This window comes from Thalassophryne amazonica, chromosome 5 (assembly GCF_902500255.1).
Source record: "Thalassophryne amazonica chromosome 5, fThaAma1.1, whole genome shotgun sequence".
NCBI lineage: Eukaryota > Metazoa > Chordata > Actinopteri > Batrachoidiformes > Batrachoididae > Thalassophryne > Thalassophryne amazonica.
In genome coordinates, this window is record NC_047107.1 from 120552043 (window position 1) to 120575497 (window position 23455).

Here is a 23455-nt window from a genome sequence, read left to right on the forward strand (position 1 = left end):
ATTCAGATCAGCACTTCACCGCGGTTAATAATAACTGCGTCACAGGCAGCGCTGTGAGCAGAGATACCCTCAGGGATCAGGCTCCCGTTGAGGCGCTGTAATTTGGGCTTTCTTAATGTAGCTGAGTAATATTAGCATGGCGGTGCTATCAGCAGGTTCAGTTTGGACGCGGCTGCACACTGCAGCTCAGAAGCCAAGTCAGTCTCAGCGCAGGTCTTGTGGGGATCAAGGATTCTATGCTCTATTCCAGTTCCTGTCTGCTTGCTGAGTGGACCGTGAGCAGAATGGAAGTGACCTCAGGTCACCTGTACACACTGACCTCTTTAAGAGGCCGCGGCAGAGGAGCAACGCTTTCCCACAAACCCTGTCGTCGCTATTACTCCATCTAACCCTGTGGTACTGACAGGTCCGAGTCAGGGGAGTTTTACAGCAGACAGCAGCGTGAGCGGCAATCTTCCCCTTCCTCACAGTCAGACTGTCCCCTACAGGGACCCATATTTTGTTGATTAAAGGTCGAAGGAGTTGTGAGCTTATTTCATCGCCACAAAAACGATATCTGTCTCTGATTTGATTTAGGGTGGCTCAGGAAACAGGCCTGCACGTCTACAGTTTCGAAAAAAATAGATCCATAACTTTCACTCAATACATTCGTGTGGATGCTGTTATATAAGACTGAGCTATTTATGTTTCACACCCAGCGCATGCACCTGAATGTTGTCAGATTGAATCCCACACAGACTTATTAATTTGGAGAGAAAAAAGACAGATGGGAATGAGCATTTCCAAACCAAAAGTAGAGCTCTTAGAGATATTTCAACCTCAAAGATGAATCCGTCAGGTCAGAGAGCCGGTACTACATGGCACCACATCCACCACACCACAGAACTGTTTTGGGTACTGGATGGCAACCACCCAAACAGATGACTGATCCATCCTCATTTCAAGAACATAGCAATGTATCAGCTGCAACCAGAGGTGGGCGTGTCCTTAGCGTTCACTAGCCATTCGGGTCCTCAACACTGATGCACCAATGTGCTGGCTAATGCCCAGAGATGCGCACCGTGTGGCCAAATGTTGTAACTGTTCTTCCCTCATAATGTAAGTGATAATGCACATCTAAATTCTCTTGAAGTAGGTTAACTGTTTATTTGACACCAAAAACACCAGTATGTCATAAAGGGTTAACAATATCAAAAAAGCTCTTGGAGCCAACTGTTCTTGTCACAAAGAAAAATGTTAAATTTGCTGTCACGTGGCTAATTAGTCGACTAATCATATAATTCTGAGTGGCAGGTTTTCTGCTGTTGACATTCTGTCTTCGTGTGACATTTAACATGCTTATTTTTAGTTCTGGGTATATTTAATCAGTCAGCATTTTTCAAAAATGTCATTTATCATCAGTTTTTCTGTCTTCTCAATTTGACTGCTCTTAATGCATCAGCAACCTGTACTAATAAGAACTTTCTATGACAAAATCAGGTTTTTGCAGTAATTTTATATTTTAGTGATCACCACAAACTGTGATTCAGATCAAATCAGTCAGGATCAAAGTTGAGATATCTGGAACAAAGGTGGGTAAATAGGGCCTCAAATGAGACTGATTCAGCTCAAAGTTCATCCACCAGGATCGAGGCTCACTCATCAAGAATAAAGATAGGTAATGAGGACCTCAATTGTCATTGATTCAGCTCAAAGTTTAGCAACTAGGATCAAAGTTCAGATATCAGGATCAAAAATCAACACTCACAATCAAAGGTCAGGATCAGTATCAAAGTTCAAATGTCAAAGTTCAGCAAGTAGCATTAAAGTTCACCAATCAAGAAGATTAATAATTAGGATCTCAAATGTCATAGATCAGGATAAATGTTCATCAGTCAGGATCAAAGTGCATCTATCAAAAAAATCAACACAATTTAAGGTCAGAATCTAGATTAAGTGACATCAATCGACATCAAAGTTTAGCTATCAAGGACAAAGATTAGTAATTTACCTCAAATGTCATTGATGAGTCAGGATCAAAGTTCATCATTCAGGATCAAAATTGAGGTATCAGGAATAATAATCAGCTGTCACAATTAAAGGTCAGGATCATGATCAAAGGCATCAATCAGGATCAAGGTTCAGCAATCTGCATAAAGCTCCAGATATCAACAGCAAAGAGCAGTGATTAGGATCTCAAATGTCATTAATCAGGATCAAATTTCATCAATTGGAATCAAAGGTGAGATATTTGATCAAAGATCAATAATTAGATTAAGGCTCCCATTCAAAGATGAAGATCAAATGTTATCATTCAGGATCAAAACTGAGCAGTCAGCATGAATGTTCACTGACAAGGATCAAAGTTCAGTGAGCAGGGTCAAAAAACATTACTGAGGCTAAAAGTGGTACCTCACCTTAATAAATTTAAATGTTAATTTCCTTAGTAGAGAGTTTAACTTATTATGATTGTAGAATTTGATTATTTAAAGCCATTTGGAAATGCAACTACAGATACATTCTGTAAAAAGCCTTTATAAAGCAGAAACTGCCACCATGAACACAAGATCCTTCAACTCTGGTTTGCGTTCAGACCTTTATTGATGAAACTTAAAAATGAAAATGTATGTATTTCACTACATCAGATCCAGATCCTTAGTGGCATCTATACAGCACATGCTGACTGTATGGCTGACAGGTTTCACAAAGGTCAATATATTACTTTTTGAGAAATTGACCAAAATGTCCAAGAAAGAATTTTCAAGTTAAATTTATTTCATTTATATAGCGCCAAATCACAACAAAGTTGCCTCAAGGGGCTTCACACAAGTAAGGTCTAACGTTACTAACCTCCAGAGCAAGAACACGGGTGACAGTGGTAAGGAAAAACTCGCTCTGATGATTTGAGGAAGAAACCTCAAGCAGACCAGCCTCAAAGTGGCGACCCTCTGCTCGGGCCATGCGACAGACACAATTTACAAAACAATTCACAAAACGAATATACAGGAAATGCTGCCGTGCACAGGAGAGGAGTGATTCAGAAACAGAAACCACACCCATCTCTGGATAGAGTTGCACCTCAAACAGAATCAGTATAATTTGTCAGAATTAAGCAACAAGAAAAACAGAAGAAATACTAAGGTGATCGCCAGCCACGAGCCCTAACCTTCACTAAAAGACCAAGAATTTAGATAAAGTTGAGGCCGCGGCATGCTCTATTTCTGAGTAAAATGAATTTAAAAGAGTAAAAAGCATAGTAACATACTATGCCAGTATGCTAGCCATATGAAAGGGAAAATAAGTGCGTCTTAAGTCAGGACTTGAAAGTCTCCACAGAATCTGTTTCATTGATGCAGGGAGATCATTCCACAGAGCAGGGGCACAATAAGAGAAAGCTCTGTGACCCACAGACTTTTTATTCACCTTAGGGACACAAAGTAGTCCTGTACCCTGAGAACGCAAAGCCCGCACCGGTACGTAGGGTTTAATTAGGTCAGCTAGGTAGAGAGGTGCTAGTCCTTGAACAATTTTATAGGTTAGTAGCAGAACCTTAAAATCTGATCTTACAGAGACAGGAAGCCAGTGAAGGGACGCCAAAAATCGGTGTAATGTGGTCAAACTTTCTGCTTCATGTCAAAAGTATGGCAGCAGCATTTTGAACCAATTGGAGACCCCTAATGCTGGACTGCGGTAAACCAGAAAATAGAATATTGCAGTAATCCAATCTAAAAGAAACAAATGCACGAATCGGGGAAAGAAGAAAAAAACCCTCTTGCCATATTTTAAGAAATGTTGAGAAATGTTGGCTGGTATCCATTTACAGCTGGGTGGACTGGGACCAAGGATAAGGACACAAGCAGGTAGAGTGACTGGGAATTGAACCCAGGTCTACATACGAGGTCTGTCCAAAAAGTATCGTACCTTTTTATTTTTTTCAAAAACTATATGGATTTGAATCACGTGTGATTACATCAGCCAAGCTTGAACCTTCGTGCGCATGCGTGAGTTTTTCCACGCCTGTCGGTTGCGTCATTCGCCTGTGGGCAGGATTTGAGTGAGCACTGGTCCACCCCTCCCGTCAGATTTCTTTTGTCTGAGAACTTGCTGAGAGACTGCCGCTTTGCTCCATGAAATTTTTTTCAGAAACTGTTAGAGACAGGCAGTTGGAAACCATTCGATAGATTCAGTTGGATATCGGTGAAGATTTTGTCGGCGTCACGCGGATTATGGACTGTTAAAACCTTTTTAAAGACGGCCCACAGCGGCGGAGGGCGCGCGGCGTGCCGAATGACCATCAACAGACTGGATCGACCAGATCATTTCTAAACTGAATGCTGTGTTGATCCGGGACATCATGTGACTACCACAGAAATGGCAACAGAGCTGGACATAGCACTTTTGCGGCACATTCCACTGTTACAGGAGATTTTGTAATGAAAGACGTGCGGAGGATTTTGCGCATCGGCACGAAGAAGCTCAGGATGCACAGCAAAAAAACACCTCCGTCTTGGAAGTCTCACAGGACATTTTGGGGCATGTCCAGCTGTTAAACAATTTCTCAGATACTCACTCGACTGAAAGCCATCGAAAGCCGTCTGAATCTTCTGAATGGTTTCCAACACGGAGGTGGGTTTTTTTTGCTGCGCATCCTGAGCTGCTTTGTGCCGACGCGCGAAATCCTCCACACGTCTTTCATTACAAAATCTCCTGTAACAGTGGAATGTGCCGCAAAAGTGCTATGTCCAACTCTGTTGCCATTTCTGTGGTAGTCACATGATGTCCCGGATCAACACAGCGTTCAGTTTAGAAATGATCTGGTCGATCCAGCCTGTCGAACGGCCGCTCGGCGTGCCGCGCGCCCTCCGCCGCTGTGGGCCATCTTTAAAAAGGTTTAAACAGTCCATAAGCCGTGTGACACCAACAGAATCTTCACCGACATCCAACTGAATCTATCGAATGGTTTCCAACTGCCTGTCTCTAACAGTTTCTGAAAAAACTTTCATGGAGCAAAGCGGCAGTCTCTCAGCAAGTTCTCAGACAAAAGAAATCTGACGGGAGGGGTGGACCAGTGCTCACTCAAAGCCTGCCCACAGGCAAATGACGCAACCGACAGGCGTGGAAAAACTCACGCATGTGCATGAAGGTTCAAGCTTGGCTGATGCAATCACACGTGATTCAAATCCATATAGTTTTTGAAAAAAATAAAAAGGTCCGTTACTTTTTGGACAGATCTCGTATCTCTTCATTCCACTGAGTTACAAGCTATATAATAATACCCATTAAAACAAACAAAAATCAATGTAGAATGTCAATCTAAAGCTTGATCAACTCCATAATTTGAGGGGTTCTTCCTCTTATTAAGACTGATCATTTTACCAGATTTGGTGGCAATCAGATAAAAACTTTATCAAAAAAAAAGTGAAATGAACATACGTGAACATATTCAACTGCATTTTCATCATGTTGGGAACAAACTGACAAATTATCTCACACATGGATTAAGATTTATTCAATGTTTTTTCTTCTGTGAGCAAATATTTTATTGGATTTTAACAGCAGTACATGAACACATTACCAAAGAACTCTTTATGGTCTTTTGCTTGGCACAAATTATTAAAAATATGTGCACTGTCAAAAGAAAAGTTTTATGATGCTTTGGTATTCAGCTTTAATTGCTGCATTATTCTGTTCATTGCAAACAAGAAAGGATCAGCTCTGAGTCCTTTCTTGTTTGCAATGTGATGGACAGGTTGACAGGTGAGATCAAACAGTCTCCATGGACTATTATGTTTGCAGATGACATTGTGTTCTGTAGTGAGAGTAGAGAGCAGGTCGAGTTTAGCCTGGAAAGGTGGAGATATGTTCTGGAGAGAAGGGGAATGAAATTCAGGAGGAGCAAAACTGAGTGCATGTGTGTGAATGAGAGGGAGCCCAGTGGAATAGTACAGTTACAAGGAGTAGAAGTGGTGAAAGTAGATAAGTTTAAATACTTGGGGTCAATTGTCCAAAGTAATGGAGACTGTGGTAGAGAGGTGAAGAACAGAGTGCAGGCAGGGTGGAGTGGGTGGAGAAAGGTGACAGGAGTGATCTATGACCAAAGAATATCTGCAAGAGTGAAGGGGAAAGTTTACAAGACAGTAGTGAGACCAGCTATGTTGTACAGCTCAGGTGGTTGGTGTGACAGAGGAAGTTACAGAGGATGGGGTGAGATGGAAACAATTGATCTGCTGTGGCGACCCCTAATGGGAGCAGTCGAAAGAAGAAGAAGAATATTCTATTTTCATCATTTCTCTTTGCATATTATTATTATTATTCCACATTTTCAGTGTATTTTCTCCCCTGGGAAGTCTCTACCACTTTTACTTTGACATTTGTTCTGTGTTTGTTTAGTGTAGCTTGGCTTCCTGTTTCTGGTTTTCTTTCAGGTTCGCTTGTCTCTGCATGTCCACATTTAATTTTTTAGTTGCCTATTTAACCACCATTAGAGCATTCTTTCTTTGCCAGATTGCACAGGTTCATCCTGCTCTCTTGCATTATATTTGCCAGTGGTTTTTCTAATGTTTTTAGCAGTCACAGACCTTTTGCTGTTGGCCCAACTTCCTGTGTTTTTGCCCGTCATGTTGGATTTGTTTGCTTGGTATGAGAATTCTCTGCGTGCCAACCTACGGCATTTTTGTTAACCCTCTACTGCTCCCATATAAAGACTGTTGCCTGTTACACTGGTCACCCGTGTGCCTGATCTCTCCCTGTTATCCACGAGCCTGCTGCCAGCTAAAATATCTGTGCATTATTTCTGTGGAACAATAATCCTATTTCAACCTACATTGCGTTGTGGTTCTCTGCACTGGGGTCCTCTGCTAAACCATTACAAAAACCTGAAGACCACGTCAAATATCAGTGAGATGATTTTAATGTGGCATCAAAATGAACAGAAATTAGTGGAAGAGAGGAAATGGGTATAATTTTATACATTGTGTTGAAATACTGTGTATCATTATTTATGTTTCATGAAAACCACAGGTCTCAGAGGGTCTGTGCAAAAGAAGCTGGATGAAAACATTAACATTTTCCAGATAACAAAATTAGTTTTGAGAAGCTCAACGCACAAAAATTTAAAATTGTTATAGGGTGTGTAAAGTGCTCACAGCACAATAAAAGTAAGTAAATTGAAAGACAGAATAACCTCGTCCTGGCTGTACGCTCTCACACTGGAAATGATGCAGTTTTAACCTTTCCAGTGTGGAGCATTCTCGGAGGGCGACAGCTGCATCAGTCCCATTTTCCCCAAATAAATCCCTGCAGAAATGAATTCAAATGTATTCATTTGCTGCCATTTAATTACTTCAACTTCCTTCATGGCTTCTGAATGATTATATGCTAATTTTTTGCAAAGCAAGCTGTGAAAAACTGTTGGCCAGCAAAAGGACACCTCAAACTGCCACGATCGTGACCAAAATGTCCCTTTTCATCCCATCTCTGGCAAGAATTCAAAGTGTCAACCCGGAATGAGATGACTTTCCTGCGTGTCACCTGACCTCCGACGCCAGCTGAGGCAATCTGCATTGATAGTTGGGCAGCACGCGGCTCCACATTCTTATGCTAATGCGTGCACATAATCATCTGGAGGAAGACCTGAGCTGCAAAGTTATGACTTTTCTCATTGACTCAACTTTCCACATGCCTCCAGTGTTGTGTGGGCCGCCAGAAGAGGAGGTACTGCTGGCCCACCACCAGAGGGCGCCCTGCCTGAAGTGCGGGCTTCAGGCACGAGAGGGCGCCGCCGCCACGGACACAGCCGGGGGTGACAGCTGTCACTCATTATCTCATGACAGCTGTCACCCATCTACACTTCATCATTCCACTCCATAAAAATCGGACGTCATCTCCACCTAGTTGCCGAGATATCATCTACCTGTGAAGGTAATATCCTCAGCCAGAATCAAATTGTGTCTTAGTCTGAATTCATTTTGCAGCTGCTTTCCTGTGGAGTGCCTTATCAGTGAGGTTGGCGTAATCAGCGACGGCTTCACTTCACACCCCAACCAGATAAGTGTTTAAGACAGGAGCTGCATGAGTGTGTGTGAGAGGTGGAGGTGGATTCTCCACCTTTGTTGTTACTGGGTGTGCACGCACCCACATCTTATTGTTTTTGCTCCTCGCCAGCAGTACCAGATCCGACATTCGGAGACGGTGGCCACCTGGGGACTCGGGACTTGGCGGCTCCAGTATTCTCCAGGTTCGGTGGCGGAGGAAATCGTGTGGTTCTGGTTCTTCTCAGGACAGACGTCTTCTATCCTCGAGCCTGCCCACACGTCACCTTTGTGGACTGACTGTTTTCACAAATTCTGTAATCCGCTGTGTTTTGGTTGTGCTCTTTCACAACAGTAAAGTGTTCATATTCGACTCTTTCACTGTCCGTTCATTTACGCCCCCTGTTGTGGGTCCATGTCACTACACTTTCCCAACAGGATATCTCGGCCAGCGTCATGGATCCCGAGGGGCGTCACCCATCTGTTGAACAGCCAATGGAAGAGCAGGGTGCACAGGCGTCTGCAGGAGGCGTGATTGGTGACTTGCAGCAAATCCTCACCACCTTTACCGCTCGGTTGGATCTGATGACCAAGCAAAACGTCATCCTTAATCGCAGGATGGAGGCTCTCACCGCACAGGTGGAAGCGCGCACTCAGGGCGCTGCTGCAGCTCCTCCTCCTGCCGACCCAGTGCAGAATATAGACGTTCCACTGGTCGTTCAACGACCCCCCCACCATCCCCTGAAGCATACATAAGTCCCCCAGAGCTGTACGGAGGTTGTGTGGAGATGTGCGCAGACTTTCTTATGCAGTGTTCGCTCGTCTTTGCACAACGTCCCGTAATGTACGCGTCTGACGCCAGTAAGGTGGCTTATGTAATTAACTTGCTTCGTGGTGAGGCACGTGCTTGGGCTACGGTGCTTTGGGAGCAAAATTCACGGCTCCTTACCACTTATACTGGGTTTGTGAGGGAGTTCAAAACGGTTTTTGATCACCCTAACAGAGGAGAGACTGCTTCAACAGTGCTGCTGTCAATGAGACAGGGGCGCCGGAGCGCAGCCGAATATGCAGTCGACTTCCGCATCGCGGCTGCGAGGTCCAGCTGGAATAATGTTGCGCTCCGCGCCGCCTTCATAAACGGACTGTCGTCAGTCCTGAAGGAGCACCTGGTAGCTAAGGAAGAATCGCGGGATTTAGATGGGCTTATTGATCTCGTTATACGGTTAGACAATTGGTTGGAGGAATGCCGTCGGGAGCGAGACGAAGGACGTGGCCGGGCACGCGCCGTCCCTATCCCTTCCGGGTCCGAAAAGGTTCCGCCCTCCCCACGCTCCACAGCCTCAACGCTCCGTGTGGCTACAGCTCCCCCTGCTGACGAAGCTATGGACAAGAGCAGGGCCACATTTAGACCACCTAACAGACAGAGGAGGCTGGCCCGCGGGGAGTGCTTTGTCTGCGGCTCAAGTGAGCATCAGTTAAGAGACTGCCCCAATCGGTTAAACACCAACGCCCGCCCCTAGAAACTGGGCTTAGGGTGGGCCAAGACATTCATGTGGGACACACACATATTTCCACACGACTCCCAGTTACAATCCTGAGCGGGGATTTAACCCTTCAAGCCCCAGCACTGGTGGACACAGGGTCAGAAGGGAATCTGCTAGACAGCAGATGGGCTAGGGAGGTAGGGCTCCCTCTGGTGGCGCTCCCTTTGCCATTGCAGGTGCGGGCACTAGATGGCACCCTTCTCCCTTTAATCATGCACAAGACACAACCTGTAACTCTGGTGGTGTCTGGAAATCATCGGGAGGAGATCGAGTTTTTTGTGACTCCTTCTACCTCCCGCGGGATTTTGGGCTTCCCGTGGATGTTGAAACACAATCCCCGGATTGATTGGCCATCTGGGGTGGTTGAAGTGGACGCCTCTGACTCAGGGATAGGAGCCGTGCTATCCCAGAGCGGAGAGACCGATAAGGTTCTTCACCCGTGTGCCTACTTTTTTCGCAGGTTGACCCCGGCTGAACGGAACTATGACGTCGGCAACCGAGAACTCCTTGCGGTGAAAGAGGCTCTTGAGGAGTGGAGACACCTGTTGGAGGGAGCGTCTGTGCCGTTCACGGTTTTCACTGACCATCGGAACCTGGAGTATATCAGGACCGCCAAGCGGCTGAACCCCAGGCAAGCCCGCTGGTCACTGTTCTTCGGGAGTTTTGACTTCCGGATCACCTATCGCCCCGGGACCAAGAACCAGAGATCGGATGCCTTGTCCCAGGTACACGAAGACGAAGTCAAAACTGAGCTGTCGGATCCACCAGAGCCCATCATTCCGGAGTCCACTATCGTGGCTACCCTCACCTGGGACGTGGAGAAGATCGTCCGGGAGGCCCTGGCACAGAGCCCGGACCCCGGACCCCGGAACTGGGCCGAAGAACCGTCTATACATCCCACCAGAGACCAGAGCTGCAGTCTTGGATTTCTGTCACGGTTCCAAGCTCTCTTGTCATCCGGGGGTGCGAAGGACCGTGGCAGTTGTCCGGCAGCGCTTCTGGTGGGCGTCTATGGAGGCCGACGTCCGGGAGTATATCCAGGCCTGCACCACCTGTGCCAGGGGCAAGGCAGACCACAAAAGGACCCAAGGACTTCTCCAGCCGCTTCCGGTGCCTCATCGCCCCTGGTCCCATATCGGCCTGGATTTCGTCACGGGCCTCCCGCCGTCCCAGGGCATGATGACTATCCTCACGATAGTGGACCGATTCTCCAAGGCGGCCCACTTCGTGGCCCTCCCGAAGCTCCCAACGGCCCAGGAGACTGCTGACCTCCTGGTCCACCATGTCGTCCGTCTGCATGGGATACCAACTGACATAGTCTCGGATCGTGGTCCCCAGTTTTCCTCTCAAGTCTGGAGGAGTTTCTGCAGAGAACTGGGGGCCACCGTGAGCCTCTCATCCGGGTACCACCCACAGACCAATGGACAGGCAGAACGGGCCAACCAAGAGTTGGAACAGACCCTCCCATGTGTGACATCCGCGCACCCGATGGCCTGGAGTAACCATCTGGCCTGGATCGAGTATGCACATAACAGTCAGGTGTCTTCTGCCACCGGCCTCTCCCCGTTTGAGGTGTGTCTGGGGTACCAGCCCCCATTGTTTCCCGTGGTGGAGGGAGAGGTCGGTGTGCCCTCGGTCCAGGGCCACCTGCGGAGGTGCCGTCGGGTGTGGCGCACCGCCCGTTCTGCCTTGCTGAAGGCCCGGACGAGGGCTAAGACCCATGCAGACCGCCAGCGGTCCCCGGCCCCTGCATACCAGCCCGGGCAGGAGGTGTGATTATCAACGAAGGACATCCCCCTCCAAGTGGACTCTCCTAAGTTGAAAAACAGGTACATTGGACCATGTAAAATCCTCAAGATCCTCAGCCCTGCCGCAGTGAAGCTCCAACTTCCAGCTTCACTGCGGATCCACCCTGTTTTCCATGTGTCCAGACTGAAACCACACCACACCTCACCCCTCTGTGCTCCCGGTCCGGCGCCGCCTCCTGCCCGGATCATTGACGGGGAGCCGGCTTGGACAGTGCGCCGGCTCCTGGACGTCCGTCGAATGGGCCGGGGGTTCCAGTATTTGGTGGACTGGGAGGGGTATGGACCCGAAGAACGCTCCTGGGTAAAGAGGAGCTTCATCCTGGACCTGGCCCTCCTGGCCGATTTCTACCGCCGTCACCCGGATAAGCCTGGTCGGGGCGCCAGGAGGCGCCCGTTGAGGGGGGGGTCCTGTTGTGTGGCCTGCCAGAAGAGGAGGTACTGCTGGCCTACCACCAGAGGGCGCCCTGCCTGAAGTGCAGGCTTCAGGCACGAGAGGGCGCCGCCGCCATGGACACAGCCGGGGGTGACAGCTGTCACTCATTATCTCATGACAGCTGTCACCCATCTACACTTCATCATTCCACTCCATAAAAACCGGACGTCATCTCCACCTCGTTGCCGAGATATCATCTACCTGTGAAGGTAATATCCTCAGCCAGAATCTAATTGTGTCTTAGTCTGAATTCATTTTGCAGCTGCTTTCCTGTGGAGTGCCTTATCAGTGAGGTTGGCGTAATCAGCGACGGCTTCGCTTCACACCCCAACCAGATAAGTGTTTAAGACAGGAGCTGCACGAGTGTGTGTGAGAGGTGGAGGTGGATTCTCCACCTTTGTTGTTACTGGGTGTGCACGCACCCACATCTTATTGTTTTTGCTCCTCACCAGAAGTACCAGATCCGACATTCGGAGACGGTGGCCACCTGGGGACTCGGGACTTGGCGGCTCCAGTATTCTCCAGGTTCGGTGGCGGAGGAAATCGTGTGGTTCCGGTTCTTCTCAGGACAGACGTCTTCTATCCTCGAGCCTGCCCACACGTCACCTTTGTGGATTGACTGTTTTCACAAATTCTGTAATCCGCTGTGTTTGGTTGTGCTCTTTCACTACAGTAAAGTGTTCATATTTGACTCTTTCATTGTCCGTTCATTTACGCCCCCTGTTGTGGGTCCATGTCACTACACTTTCCCAACATCCAGTCCAATTATAGGAGGTGGTGGGTAAAAACGTGACAAATGACTGGCTGATCGCTGGCCTCCCCGAGCCCATAAATCAAGCTGTCTGCTCTCGGCCTGCTGTAGCTGCTCTCCTTCTTGCGGCCACATATCAGGACCAAACACGTAATGGCTTCTGGATCATCAAACAGATGGTGGAGAGAGTCAGGGTTTACCGCAGAGATATTAGCCATGTGGTCACAAATGAAGGGGGGGGGGGGCTAAATAGATTGCATGAATGTTCTTGTTCCAACCAATTTCACAAATGTGGATTTAAAAACTTCTAATGGAATGGCTTTTTTAATGAAGTTGTGACATAAAAATCTAGAAAAAAAAATACATGTGTGAATCCAGCATTTTTTTAACTTAAAAAAATTGCACAAGACACTGTCTTTATGAGGTCAAGGCAGTGAATTATTGCTGGAATTGTTTAAATTGACTTATCTTGAGGTAAAAGCACTTGGAACTGCATTTCTTTGTGTGAAATGTTTGGCATAAATAAAGCTTGTTATTAGTTGTGCAGTATTTGTCCACTTTAGGAAGGTCAAGAACAGAAAGCAGAAGGTGCATTTGTAATCCAACACTTAATAGTTGTGACCTTTAAATGCAGTAAGCAGCAAAAATCATGTCAAGAAAGCAACCACAGAGGGAAGTAAATTTGCATAAATAATAAATCCAGTCAGATTCTCTATCGTCTGAAATCACACCCGGTGGACATCTATCTATCTATGTTATAATAGCCATGGAGTTGATAGGACCATTTTTTGGAGAAAAACCAATAGCTAACCAATAAAAAATGGACACTGTGCTGCAATGCACCATGGGACTTCGGGGGTTTCAGATTTTAAATGCTTTCATTGTGGTTTATGTTAGTTTACAGTGTTGTTAGTGTTATTGATTCATTGTGTATGTGTAGCTCAGCTGGTTTAGTTAGTTTAGTTAAGTCTCATATTGCTCTTACCATGAGTGACTTAAGTTTCATGTTGGTACCATGAGTGAAATGTGTATTGTTTTTAACGTCTTCTGCCACTGTCTTTGTTTGTCTTACAGCAGCTGTGCGTGCATTGCATGCATTGTGTGCACAACTTCAATCACAAACTGTGGACAGGTGACATTTGCCATTTGTTGCCTGACTCATGCCATTCCAACAGGGCATGGTAGTAAGTCATCTTTATATTAAAAGCATGAGTGTGGTGAGTCATTTTATTTACCAAATTCAATGTAAGTCCATAAAATAATTGTAAATACCTTAAAAATACATTGATGATACATCAAAGTGAAAATACTTATTCCATTGTGGTCCATTTAAAAATCAAATGACAAAATAGAAGTAGAAATATAATAATAATAATAATAATAATAATAATAATAATGTGTATAACAAGAACAATAATAACAAGAACCTAAAACTTATAAATACATTAAGACAGTAAATTAATGTAAAAAAAATACATAATTAACAAGAAATAAAAGGGTTGAGTTCTTTTTCTAAAAACTGTTGAGGTCTAAAGTTCTAAAAACATTCTGGACTCACACGCCATTCCAACTCATTATACAAGTTTTGCTTAATTTTTTATCACCCTTGCAAAATGTCAGCTACCTATTTTACAAACACTACCCAAACTACAGCCCATGGATCCCCACGGGCAACACCATTAATGCAGGTACAATTTCATCAAGAGTCCTAGTCATTCATAACCATTTAATCACTGGTGTATACCTGCAACAATGAACTGATGTGTTTTCATGAGCTTGGAATGAACCCTTCATATTGAGCGCCTCATGGAGGCCACTTTGCTGCAACACCATGTTCATACAGTGGCTCAAAAGGGACATACTTCCTTTGTCTTTCGGCAGTGCAGCTTGACTAAAAGGAAAAAAAAATCAGTGATTGCTCAACTATACACCGTATACATTTTCCTGGGTAGTCTAACAAATTTTGAGAACCCTTATTTTTATAAAAAGAAAGATCATTCATATTGCTTATCATAAGACAAGACAAGATCAGGTCTCCACAGAGCAGCAAATTAAAAGTGCATATTGTGAGGATAAACTGGTTAAACACTGGTTAACTTTGATGCACCAGATCAATAATACAGCAACTTTAGTTTGCTGGTATCATATCCCATAGAGCGCTACCTGTTGAACACTGCCACCTGCTGGCTACAACTGGGCTTGTTGCAGCACATAATCCTTTCATTACATGCATGGTGGACCTAGAAGCAGGTCTAGTCTAGTTCCGGTGGCCAGCAATGATAAGCATTGGCACAATCAGGAATATATACAGTGGTATGTAAAGGTTTGGGCACCCTGATGATTTTTCTTTATAAATTATTGGTTGTTTGGATCAGCAATTTCAGTTAAATATATCATATAGCAGACAAACAGTGATATTTGATATGTGAAATGAAGTTTCTAGGATTTACAGAAAGTGTGCAATAATTATTTAGCCCCTTAACGCCCATCGTCGCATATATGCTACAATCTCTGACTCAAATATGCAACTTACCAAATTGACCTGTATGCCCATTGTTGCAAATTTGCAACATACCATCATTATTATTATCAGAATCAGAATCAGAAGAAGTTTATTGCCATTGCCAATGAACAGGATTCACAGACTAGGAATTTGCTTCAATATAATGGTGCAACATTAAACAGAGAGCAATATAAAATGCTAAGATAAAATATACAATATGTGCCAAAATAAGACAAAATATAAATTAAAAAATGACATATGAAATATGAAAGGCTGTGTGCAACAGAAAAACATAAAGAAAGAGGAAGGAGTGCAGTGGGAGGAGTGCAATTAAAACCAAAGTACATTGTCTAAAGTGACCCGTGATAAAATGATAAAGTGACAGAGTTAAGCTTAAAGTGACTGAGTTATGAGGTGTTCATGAGTCTAACGGCAGAGAGGAAGAAACTGTTCTTATGGCGGGTTAAAGTTAAAGGAATACTCGGCTCAATAGAGCTCTGAGTCTTTGTCAGCCTGGCTACAGTGCTGAAAAGAAACCTGGGGTTGTTCTTATTTTCTTCAATTAGTGATGAGTAGTAAGATGTCCTAGCTTTACGGAGGGCTTTTTTATAGCGCAACAGACTCTTTTTCCAGGCTAAGTGAAGATCTTCTAAATTAGTGAGATGCCATTTCCTCTCCAACTTATGGGTTATCTGCTTTAAGCTGGGAGTTTGTGAGTTATACCACGGAGTCAGGCACTTCTGATTTAAAGCTCTCTTTTTCAGAGGAGCTACAGCATCCAAAGTTGTCTTCAATGAGGATGTAAAACTATTGACGAGATACTCTATCTCACTTACAGAGTTTAGGTAGCTACTCTGCACTGTGTTGGATATGGCATTAGAGAACATAAAGAAGGAATCATATCCTTAAACCTAGTTACAGCGCTTTCTGAAAGACTTCTAGTGTAATGAAACTTATTCCCCACTGCTGGGTAGTCCATCAGAGTAAATGTAAATGTTATTAAGAAATGATCAGACAGAAGGGAGTTTTCAGGGAATACTGTTAAGTCTTCAATTTCAATACCATAAGTCAGAACAAGATCTAAGATATGATTAAAGTGGTGGGTGGACTCATTTACATTTTGAGCAAAGCCAATTGAGTCTAATAATAGATTAAATGCAGTGTTGAGGCTGTCATTCTCAGCATCTGTGTGGATGTTAAAATCGCCCACTATAATTATCTTATCTGAGCTAAGCACTAAGTCAGACAAAAGGTCTGAAAATTCACAGAGAAACTCACAGTAATGACCAGGTGGACGATAGATAACAACAAATAAAACTGGTTTTTGGGACTTTTGGATGGACAAGACTAAGAGTCAAGCTTTCAAATGAATTAAAGCTCTGTCTGGGTTTTTGATTAATTAATAAGCTGGAATGGAAGATTGCTGCTAATCCTCCACCTCGGCCCGTGCTACGAGCATTCTGGCAGTTAGTGTGACTCGGGGGTGTGACTCATTTAAACTAACATATTCATGCTGCTGTAACCAGGTTTCTGTAAGGCAGAATAAATCAATATGTTGATCAATTATTATATCATTTACTAACAGGGACTTAGAAGAGAGAGACCTAATGTTTAATAGACCACATTTAACTGTTTTAGTCTGTGGTGCAGTTGAAGGTGCTATATTATTTTTTCTTTTTGAATTTTATGCTTAAATAGATTTTACTGGTTATTGGTGGTCTGGGAGCAGGCACCGTCTCTACGGGGATGGGGTAATGAGGGGATGGCAGGGGGAGAGAAGCTGCAGAGAGGTGTATAAGACTACAACTCTGCTTCCTGGTCCCAACCCTGGATAGTCACGGTTTGGAGGATTTAAGAAAATTGGCCAGATTTCTAGAAATGAGAGCTGCTCCATCCAAAGTGGGATGGATGCCGTCTCTCCTAACAAGACCAGGTTTTCCCCAGAAGCTTTGCCAATTATCTATGAAGCCCACCTCATTTTTTGGACACCACTCAGACAGCCAGCAATTCAAGGAGAACATGTGGCTAAACATGTCACTCCCGGTCCGATTGGGGAGGGGCCCAGAGAAAACTACAGAGTCCGACATTGTTTTTGCAAAGTTACACACCGATTCAATGTTAATTTTAGTGACCTCCGATTGGCGTAACCGGGTGTCATTACTGCCGACGTGAATTACAATCTTACCAAATTTACGCGTAGCCTTAGCCAGCAGTTTCAAATTTCCTTCAGTGTCGCCTGCTCTGGCCCCCGGAAGACAATTGACTATGGTTGCTGGTGTCGCTAACTTCACATTTCTCAAAACAGAGTCGCCAATAACCAGAGTTTGATCCTCCACGGGTGTGTCGCTGAGTGGGGAAAAACGGTTAGAAATGTGAACGGGTTGGCGGTGTACACGGGGCTTGTGTTTAGGGCTACGCTTCCTCCTCACAGTCACCCAGTCGGCCTGCTTTCCCTGTTGCTCGGGATCTGCTGGAAGGGAACTAACGGCGGCTAAGCTACCTCGGTCTGCACCGACTACAGGGGCCTGGCTAGCTGTAGAATTTTCCACGGTGCAGAGCTGAGTCTCCAATTCACCCAGCCTGGCCTCCAAAGCTACGAATAAGCTACACTTATTACAAGTACCATTACTGCTAAAGGAGGCCGAGGAATAACTAAACATTTCACACCCAGAGCAGTTAAGTGCGGGAGAGACAGGAGAAGCCGCCATGCTAAATCGGCTAAGAGCTAGTAGCTGCGCTAAGCTAGCGGATTCCTAAAAACACACAAAGTGAATAATGTGTAAATAATTTAGAGGTGATTCAGCAGAGGGAGTGCTTTAGTTAAGGCACGTGAAGATTACACTGTGAAACAAATTGTTATCTAGATCAATCTAACTGCGCAGATTAAGCAGCTAACAGATACAGCAAAACACCGCTGTGCTCAGGAACAGGAAGTGATACAATACCGCACTGAGAGCCAACCACCAGTAGAGGCCATCTACTTAAAGGCAACACACACAAAACATTTTTTATATACAGCTATATAAATTCGGCATTAAGGGGTTAAACAAAATTAGGCAGGTGTATAAATTTTGGCAGCCCAACAAAAAAAAAAATACATCAATATTCAGTAGATCCTCCTTTTGCAGAAATAACAGCCTCTAAACGCTTCCTATAGTTTCCAATGAGAGTCTGCACTGAAGGTATTTTGGACCATTCTTCTTTACAAAACACCTCAGGTTTGTTGGTTTCCGAGCATGGACAGCCCACTTAAAATCACACCACAGATTTTTAATAATATTCAGTTCTGGGGACTGAGCTGGCCATTCCAGAATGTTGTACTTGTTCCTCTGCATGAATGTCTTAGTAGATTTTGAGCAGTGTTTAGGGTCGTTGTCTTGTTGAAAGATCCTGCCCCGGCACAACTTCAAATTTGTCAATGATTCATGAACACTGTTCTCAAGAATCTGCTGATATTGACTGGAATCTATGTGACCCTCAACTTAACAAGATTCCCGGTACTTGCACTGGCCACACAGCCACACAGCATGATGGAACCACATCCAAATTTTACTGTAGGTAGCAAGTGTTTTTCTTGGAATGCTGTGTTCTTTTTCTGCCATGCATACCGCCCCTTGTTATGTCCAAATAACTCAATTTTAGTTTCATCAGTCCACAGCACCTTATTCCAAAATGAAGCTGGCTTGTCCAAATGTGCTTTAGCAAAACTCAAGCGACTCTGTTTGTGGTGTGTTTGCAGAAAAGGCTTCCTCTGCATTATAGCATCATACAGCATCTCCTTGTGCAAAGTGCACTGTTTGGTTGAACAAATCACAGAGACACTATCTGCAGCAAGATCATGTTGTAGGTCTTTGGAGCAGGTCTGTGGGTTGACTATGACTGTTGTCACCATCCTTCACTTATATGAGATTTTTCTTGGTCTGCCACTTTGGGCCTTAACTAGTACTGTGACTGCAGTCTTCCATTTCCTCACTATGTTCCTCACAGTGGAAACTGACAGCTAAAATCTCTAAGATAGCTTTTTGTATCCTTCCCCTAAACCATGATGTTGAACAGTCTTTGTTTTCAGGTCATTTGAGTTGTTTAGAGGATCCCATGTTGCCACTCATTAGAAGAGATGCAAAGAGGGGAGACATTTGCAAATGGCCGCCCTAAATACCCTTTCTCATGATTGGATTCACCTGTGTAAGAAGGCCAGGGGTCAATGAGCTTATCAAACCAATTTTGTGTTCCAGTAATTAATGCTAAATGTATTCAAACCAATAAAATGACAAGGGTGCCCACATTTATGCACCTGTCCAATTTTGTTTAAATAATTATTGCACACTTTGTGTAAACACTAGAAACTTCATTTCACTTCTCAAATATCAGTGTGTTCGTCTGCTATATGATATATTTAACTGAAATTTCTGATCCAGACAAACAATGATTTATAAAGGAAAATCATGAAAATTATCAGGGATGCCCAAACTTTTGCATACAACTGTATGACTTCTTTTTCTTCAATTAAGCACTGAAGAAACGTGGGTATGTGGGTTTGTGTGTCACGCCTGTCTAAATGGCACCTCAGACTTGTGCCAAACCTGGGACACACATATTTTCACATAAAAGGAGTGACACAAGGTATTGAGCACCTTTGTAGTAGTAGCAGCAGTAGTAGTAGTAGTTAAGGGGAGAGACACTTTTGTGCTGCAGCACTGAGCCAAACTTCTTCTGCATTTTGTTGTTGTGTTGACTCCTCCCACTGAACTCACCTGGGGAGTGGGGACGCGAACTTAGGATCTCCAGCATGGGAACTGGCCCTCTAACCAGAAGATCAAAACCAGGGCCCTGTGTGGCCAAAGAATCCTATTAGTTGTTGGGGAATGAGGTTTACTGACTACTACTGAACACCAACTCCTGATCCTCACACTGGCACACATAGTTTGAAATACAGGAAGTGACATAGGCTGTTGAGCACTTTAGCTGTATTTGTAGTAGTAGTAGCAATAGTACTTAAGGGTAGAGACACTTTTGTGCTACATCATCAGCACATGTGCTAAAAGGTTAGTGTCATACTTTTCTATTCTTCTTTATCCTTTGAACTTTTTCCTCTTCATTTTTGCAAGTAGCAGTAGCGTAGTAGTAGCAGTAGTAGTAATAGTAGTATTTTAAGGCAACAAATGACTCAGTAAACAACATTAAACAAAGACCAGTTTTAGATGAGCAAAACAATGGCTAAATAATTTATCTATGTAGAATGTTTTGAGAAAGCGGCGAGAGTCTCCAGTGTCACAACCATAAAGGGATTTTGCGCACTTCCAGGTTTAATTACACCATGACCTTTAAATACTCCATGACATGAAAATGTGTGAGCATCTCCTAGTTGCCAGATTGTAATAGGGTCCATATTACTCTCTAGCATTTGTATTCTTGATTTGGTGTTACTGACTCTGAGTTATAGTGACTTTTGCTCTCTTCTTCGACTTCTGTTTTCAGCCGGCTGTCTCTGCTCTAGCTGCAGTGTTGCTGATCTCCACTTTGAGTCTTGCTGCCACTCTGAACTCCTGGTTTTCATCTACTCCCTTGGGCACCGTGGTATGAACTTGCCTGGTTTTGAACTCCTCTGTGCATTTCAACAAGCCTGTAGCTAACCCTCCTTGAAAGACTGTTGCTGCCTATGAACTCTGCCTGCCTCTGGATTATTCTCCTGTGTCTCTGACAGATGAGTAGTTGAACATTCTGCTGCTGTAGTCGTTTCTAACATTGCTAAAGCAGCAAAACCTGTTTTGCTATTCTGTGTTGTGGTTGTTTGCGTCCTTGTCAGAATGATTACATTATGTCCGAACTCAACTCGACCCAGAACTTGCTGGAATTATCATATGTAATGTATACTGTATATCCCATCTAGCCTAGAAATACCTTGGAGGGTGTGGCTGGGGAGAATGGCATCTAGGCTACTTTATTTATGGTGCTGCTGCTGCTAGCTTGATGCAGTTCTGGGTAGAAAATAGATGTTGGATGTATCAAGTAAGCAGGGAGAGAAAATGGATGATTGGATGCATTTCAATTCCATTTGTTGCCACTTGGAGGCAAAGTCTCTGAAAAATATCTTGGAAAACACTTCATGTATCAGACTAAAACTTGGTACACCTCACCAACACTTACTTTTACCATATATATATATATATATATATATATATATATATATATATATATATATATATATATATACATACATACATACGTGGTCTGTCCATAAATTAACGGTCCTTTTTATTTTTTTTTAAACTATATGGATTTCATTCATATGTTTTTACGTCAGACATGCTTGAACCCTCGTGCGCATGCGTGAGTTTTTCCACGCCTGTCAGTGACATCATTCGCCTGTGAGCACGCCTTGTGGAAGGAGTGGTCCCGCCCCCTCGTCGGATTTTCATTGTCTGGAAATGGCGGACTGAAAAGGACTTTTTTTCCATCAGAATTTTTTCAGAAGCTGTTAGAGACTGGCACCTGGAAACCATTCGAAAAATTTATCTGGCTTTCGGTGAAAATTTTACGGGCTTAAGAGAATAAGGACTTTAAGGACACCAGGTTTAAGGACACCTTTGACGGTCGGTGCGCCGCGCTGCGAGCTGCGACGATGCGGCACAAACCACTAGATCATTTCTAAGCTGATGGCTCTGTGAATACAACACCATCGTGTGCTCTTTCTCTGGTTATCACAAGAGCTGGACATCAGCCATTTTCTGGCAGATTTCACTTTTAACAAGAGATTTTGTCATGGAAAGCCGCGCGGAGGCTTCGCGCGTCACGACCGATTCGCTGATGAAGCGAGACAAAGGAATACCTCCATTTCGGACTGTTATCGGACAAGTTGGGACATGTCCAGCTCTCCACAAGTTCTTTTATACTCACTCGAATGGTAAGCACTGAAAGCCGAGATAGACATGTCCCAACTTGTCCTCTAACACTCCGAAACGGAGGTGTTCCTTTGTCTCGCTTCATCAGCGAATTGGTCGTGACGCGCGAAGCCTCCGCGTGGCTTTCCATGACAAAATCTCTTGTTAAAAGTGAAATCTGCCGGAAAATGGCTGATGTCCAGGTCTTGTGATCACCAGAGAAAGTGCACACGACGGTCTCGTACCCAAAGAGCCATCAGCTTAGAAATGATCCAGTAGTTTGTGCCGCATCGTCGCAGCTCGCAGCGCACCGACCGTCCTTAAAGGGGTCCTTAAACCTGTAGTTAAAGTCCTTATTCTCTGTGAAGCCTGTAAAATTTTCACTGAAAGCAAGATAAATTTTTCGAATGGTTTCTAGGTGCCAGTCTCTAACAGCTTCTGAAAAAATTCTGATGGAAAAAAAGTCCTTTTCATTCCGCCATTTCCAGACAATGAAAATCCGATGAGGGGGCGGGACCACTCCTTCCACAAGGCGTGCTCACAGGCGAATGACGTCACCAACAGGCGTGGAAAAACTCACGCATGCGCACGAGGGTTCAAGCATGTCTGACGTAAAAACATATGAATGAAATCCATATAGTTTAAAAAAAAATAAAAAGGTACGATACTTTATGGACAGACCTCGTATATATATATATATATATATATATATATATATATATATATATATATATATATATATATATATATTATATACACACACGCATTTCTACTGCATTTCCACATTTCTACTGCAACAACTTTCTATTGATTTCACCTCTTAAGAGAGGCCACCCCTCAAACACGGCCAGCAGCCCACTCAAAGGGATGAAAATCCCCTCATCAGTGGCCTTTCTGTGGAAATTCCCAACCGGGTTTTCCCACCGAAGTCACGTCAAAACTACCCCACAAACGTGATCTTGCGAAATTACTGCAGTAAATGAAAGAACAAAGAAAAATGGCTCCAGTTGGCAAAACGTCCATGTCTCGGAAAAGGAAAGCTTTAATGTTAGAAGAAAAGGTCAAAGTTATTCGTTTGAATGAGAAAGGCAAGGTTCCCAAAAGTTAGCTGTTGATCTGAGTGTTGGTAAAACACAGATCAACAACATTCATACAAACGATGAAGATGCACTACAGGAAGAAACTCTTGCACCATGTGATGATGGTAGTAATGCATGATGTTAGCAAGGCTTTGTTTGTTTGTTTGTTTGAAATGTTTATTTTGAATATCAAGGCACAAAAATAAATAACAACAATAATAATATAAAAAATATAAAGAAAACCATAATCAATAGATATTTGAAAAGGAGTGAGAAGAAGTAAAACTTATTTAACTTGTACACATGATATATGCATTAATACATATAAACATACACACATAGTCAAATACATTCATCCATCAGCACATGTACAGTCCAACATATAAGTCCACATGTACCATATAAACATTTTCATTCATTCATTCATCTTCTACCGCTTAGTCCAAT

At 43.9% G+C, this 23455-nt stretch overlaps 1 protein-coding gene across 1 annotated transcript in view; it reads right to left on the bottom strand.

Moving 5' to 3' along the window:
• The window catches only part of fras1 (Fraser extracellular matrix complex subunit 1), a 786018-nt gene that overhangs the window by 626885 nt on the left and 135678 nt on the right, over positions 1 to 23455 (bottom strand). The window lies entirely within an intron of this gene.